We start from the raw sequence: 5,970 nt of genomic DNA, 5'->3' as shown, positions 1-5,970 counted from the left end.
AGTGTTGTTAATAACGGCGCTAGAATATAACAGCGTTACTAACGGCGTTATTTTCTTCAGTAGTTAGTAATCTAATTAATTACTTTTCTCATCTTGGCAACGCCGTTACTGTTACTGAGGCAGGAAAGGCGTGCGTTACTATGTTGGTTGACTGACGCGACAAAAGTGGAAAAAGACGGACTCAGGGAGACAAGAGAGCAGAGCAGAAGTGGGGAGGAGGCAAGGGAGTGTGACGACATAGCAAACACGATGCTACTATGCTAGGTGGCTCCAATAATACCTGACTGTAGCAGATAGCCTACAAACTACGCCCACATGATACTTGGGTAGATATCACATGTATACAGAACTACATGCAAATGACAGACATGGCGGCATTAGCAACATATATAATAAAGAACTAGATGCGTTAGTAAACAGCCGCCATCTTAAGCAGTAAACTTCTCTGTTGTAGAGAACCTTCCTGGCAAACCTAAGTCACTTTTTATCTAAAATGCTCCTAAATCGTCAAAACTTAAATCTATCTTTAAATGATGAAACAGTTTTAAAACTTACACATGTCGAAAATAGACGGAAGGGAACTAATGCAATAACGGGAGCAATTTTAACAACTTTTAACGATTGATTCACAACATTAAATGACTTCCACACATAGCACATAGGTTAGTATCTAGTTATTATTGAGTTATCGCAATATCCGCTGTACCCCTGTTGTCCCAAAAACCCTTCAAACTTCAGATTGTGTGACCAGTTTTTTTTTTGTTTTTTTTTAAGGGGAAAAAAAAAACATGAAAATTATCACCAGTTACTTTGTCAAGTAACTAATTACTTTTACATTCAGTTAACTGAGTTACTAACGCAATTACTTTTTGGGAGAAGTAATTTGTAACTAATTAATTACTTTTTAAAGTAAGATTAACAACACAGATCATTGTGTGTTAGCTACTACAAGAAAACGAACACAAACGGCAAACTTAACGAGAAACTATTGTCGGATATTCCGAAAAAAACAACTAATAAACAGGAGAACAAGTTATTTTCAGCTGTGAATTGCAATGAATTTATCACTAGTAGACGCCCAATCCATTTCAAGTAGGAGGGTGGCAGCGAATGGTGGTTCGATGCCATGTCTATGGCTGTCAGTGGCAGCCATAAGCAGATTTTATGGGTGGGCCAGGCCCCCCCGGTGTCCGAAAAGTGTCATTGCATGTAATTGACTTTCCTATATATAAAAAAGTTGAAAATCAATAAAAATGCAACAAAAATGAATGAAATGAACAAAAACATATATCTTTATAATGGGTTAAAATTATTTTTCAAGCACGTTAGACAGCCATTTGCTTTGTATTTTGAAAAAAAAACTTTTTTTTGTGATTTTTTTTTTTTTATAAATGAGTTTCTTTGACCGAAAATATTTGTTTTGATTGAAGCAACTTTTTTGAAGGATTTAGACACAAATGTCCTCATCATAATATGGCCCAAACACAAAAAGGATTGCTTCAATCAAAACTTTTTCAATGAAAAATTAAGTGTTCAAATGCAAAATTTTTCAATCTCAAATATTTTTTTCACATTCAAAAACTTTTTCTAGGATTGAAATTTTTCTTTTTTAAACTATATTTTTTTGAAGCAACTTATTTTATATTGAATAATATACACTCACCGGCAACTTTATCAGGTACACCATGCTAGTAACGGGTTGGAACCCCTTTTGCCTTTAGAACTGCCTCAATTCTTCGTGGCATAGATTCAACAAGGTGCTGGAAGCATTCCTCAGAGAGTTTGGTCCATATTGAAATGATGGCATCACACAGTTGGTGCAGATTTGTCGGCTGCACATCCATGATGCCAATCTCCCGTTCCACCACATCCCAAAGATGCTCTATTGGATTGAGATCTGGTGACTGTGGAGGCCATTTGAGTACAGTGAACTCATTGTCATGTTCAAGAAACCAGTCTGAGATGATTCCAGCTTTATGACATGGCGCATTATCCTGCTGAAAGTAGCCATCAGAAGTTGGGTACATTGTGGTCATAAAGGCATGGACATGGTCAGCAACAATACTCAGGTAGGCTGTGGCATTCCATCGATGCTCAATTGGTACCAAGGGGCCCAAAGAGTGCCAAGAAAATATTCACCACACCATTACACCACCACCACCAGCCTGAACCGTTGATACAAGGCAGGATGGATCCATGCTTTCATTTTGTTGACGCCAAAATCTGACCCTATCATCCGAATGTCGCAGGCAATGTTTTTCCAATCTTCTATTGTCCAATTTCGATGAGCTTGTGCAAATTGTAGCCTCAGTTTCCTGTTCTTAGCTGAAAGGAGTGGCACCCGGCGTGGTCTTCTGCTGCTGTAGCCCATCTGCCTCAAAGTTCGACGTACTGTGCGTTCAGAGATGCTCTTCTGCCTACCTTGGTTGTAACGGGTGGTTATTTGAGTCACTGTTGCCTTTCTATCAGCTCGAACCAGTCTGGCCATTCTCCTCTGACCTTTGGGATCAATAAGGCATTTCTGTCCACAGAACTGCCGCTCACTGGATATTTTTTCTTTTTCAGACCATTCTCTGTAAACCCTAGAGATGGTTGTGCGTGAAAATCCCAGTAGATCAGCAGTTTCTGAAATACTCAGACCAGCCCTTCTGGCACCATGCCACGTTCAAAGTCACTAAAATCACCTTTCTTCCCTATACTGATGCTCGGTTTGAACTGCAGGAGATTGTCTTAAACCATGTCTACATGCCTAAATGCGCTGTTGCTGCCATGTGATTGGCTGATTAGAAATTAAGTGTTAACGAGCAGTTGGACAGGTGTACCTAATAAAGTGACCGGTGAGTGTAAATTACCTATATAGCTGAAGTCATTATACTAGTATAATGCAAATAAGGTTGCTTAAAAGTTGGTGGGGTAATTTGAGCATCCTGAGAAGTTGCTAGTGTTATGTCCCTACCGTCCCTATGCAAACCTACGCCCTTGTCCAATTCACATAATAATGCTATTTAATAGGGTTCCGATCATGTTTTTTTGCTCCCGATCCGATCCGGATCGTTTTAGTTTGAGTATCTGCCGATCCCGATATTTCCCGATCCGATTTCTTTTTTTTGCTCCCGATTCAATTCCAATCATTCCCGATTTTTCCCGATCATATACATTTTGGCAATGCATTAAGAAAAAAATGAATAAAACTCGGACGAATATATACATTCAACATACAGTACATAAGTACTGTATTTGTTTATTATGACAATAAATCCTCAAGATGGCATTTACATTATTAACATTCTGTCTGTGAGACTGATCCACGGATAGAAAGACTTGTAATTCTTAAAGGATAAATGTGACTTTTATATATTGTGACTAAATATTGCCATCTGGTGTATTTGTTGAGCTTTCAGTAAATGTTACTGTAGCCATGCCCAAATGCATGATGGGAAGTGCAACCATGACTGTGCGTAGTGCTACCACTTGAGATATCTTCTCTGCGTTGGGAAATAACCTAGGGTGTTAAAAAAAAGAACAATTACTACCTTGCTTCCCCACATTGCGTAGGGAGAGGGATTTTAAGGCTTTAACCAATTAAAAAAAGGCTCCAAAGGCTGCCAAAATTCACTCTACTCATCTTACGCTGCCTTTTAGCTCTCTATATAGGCAAAATGGCGCCATTACAGATTGAGTGCGACAATGCGTGAGTGGGTCGTTCAGCGCATGCATTAATTGCGTTAAATATTTTAACGTGATACATTTTTGAAAAAATTAATTCCCGCCGTTATCGGGATAAATTTGATAACCCTACCTTAAGCCTAAACGAAAGACTCTGGATGAGTGTAACACATTATGTCTGTAACATTAAATACAATTAGAAAATGATTTACTTAAAAAAATATATTATATATATATTAAAAAAAGGCATATCCGATATTTTTTTGTCGATTCCGATACTTTGACAATGACGTGATCAGACATCTCTACTATTTATGACTTTTTTTTAATCCTGTCATATGCACTTAAATGCAACTTTGACGTCTTGTAACAGTGTGTAACCTACCTTAATCATCATCATTAAAAAAAAAAGGGCCTAAATGAGCAACCGCCCGATAGCGGAATAAAAAGAACACCTGCATTTGCCAGAAGGGAAGCGCTGACTTTTTGCATTCCGCCACCGAAAACCTGCCAGCGAAAGCGAAAAAAAGGAAAAAAAAAAAAAAAAACGACATTAAAAGCACAGATTTGCTCCGAGTCAGCGTGTTACAAATGGTTTTTTTTATTTTTTATTAGAATACATATGGTCTTGCTGTACAGTTGGCAGCTTACCTACATGCCACATGAGTTAAAACATGCACAATGGATTAAATCTAAAAGGTGAACAAAAACAAAAAAAAAGTCACAAGCGGCCTCCTCCCTCCGCTTACACAAACTCATAAAAGCCTTTTTATTGTGATTACATGATTATGTCTGCACGCGACGCGATATTACACAAGAAAAAAAGTCACAACACCCCTGTTGGTTTGATGGTACGGTCCTAAAATTCCCATTTGTGTGCAAGCTTCTTTCTTTGGCACCACAAACAGCAGAAGACACACAAACCCTGAATATGACGGATGTTGTGGAAATGTACTTAATAAACACACAAACTCTCCAGGAGTGTATCATAACACAAATATATATATATATATACTGTATATATATATATTGTTCTTAAAACCAAAATGGACAAATATATTCCAATAATAAGGCCCACTTTACAAAATTACATTTTTTTTTAACCTTAAATAAAATCTATCAGCTTCCAAAATAAGACATATTTTACTTATGCTTCTAACAAAGTCATAAAATGTAGATCCAGCTGGAAAGCAAACACGGCGGAATGATTTTTGGCACAGGCTAAAACGGACTCGTTACCCTGGTGCCAAAGCAAACGACGGGAGCACAAAGCAGGTTTTTTACCAGCAAAAAACAAAAAAAACAAAGAGGGGATAATCCATTGCAGATCTTAAAGTTAAGTGCTGGTTAAGTGCAGATTACAGTCTACCCAATAACACCATGAGCCGGCAGCAGACGACAACAGGAAAATAACATTTTATCAAAAAGCATATCTGAACGAGGAGGGTCGGAAGTGAACGCGTCATAAAGGACATCACTACGGACGTTTCATAGCTGTGGAGTGTGGGTAAAATGTGTTTTGGATGCGAACGAGTGACGAATCCGTACAGAAGCTAAACAAAAGACTCCTTGACTGTCAATAAAAAGCAAGGATATGGGGTTTGTCACGCTGGTGATTCAATACTTTAGGAAGCTTATGATTGAAGAATATGGATTTCAATATATAACACCCTCCATTTTTTTAGCATGAAAATTCAGCCCAAAAATAAATTGGGTTTCAGAAATTCAGCCGCAAAATTTTCAGTCGCAATGTTCCAGTAAGCCAGGGAAGAAGCAATAGATCCCAGAATTATTTCATCGGATGTTTGCTCAGTGCGGACTGACAGTACATTAAAGGTATCATGGCATTTTGTCATTTTTCTAGTATAGAAACGGGCATTGATTGCTTCTCACTGGTAACTGTGTTTTTCGACAAATGTTTGCAAGAGAATTAATGGAAATTTCTGCGACTGAATTTCTTCACTCATTGATTTATTTGTTGCTGAACTGACACCAAAAGACAAAAATATCTGGTGATTGTACACTTTACGAAGCATTTGATTGAAGAATATTGAAGAAGATTTGTGCCACCAGAGTTAGAATTTTAATTTATAAAACCCCAAATTTTTTCAGCATGAAAATTCAGCCACAAAAAAATGAGTTTTAAAAATTTAGCCGAAAAATTTTCAATTGCAATGTCCCAGTAAGCCAGGGAGAAGCAATTGATCCCAGATTCGTTTCCTTGGATGTTTGCTCAGTGAGGACTGACAGTTCATTAAAAGTTGGTCACGGCATTTTGTCATTTTTTTGGAGTATGGAAACGGG

The sequence above is a fragment of the Corythoichthys intestinalis genome, chromosome 15, assembly GCF_030265065.1.
Source record: "Corythoichthys intestinalis isolate RoL2023-P3 chromosome 15, ASM3026506v1, whole genome shotgun sequence".
Classification (NCBI taxonomy): Eukaryota; Metazoa; Chordata; class Actinopteri; order Syngnathiformes; family Syngnathidae; genus Corythoichthys; species Corythoichthys intestinalis.
The sequence above is the reverse complement of the archived record's forward strand: the minus strand, read 5'-3'. Positions refer to the sequence as shown.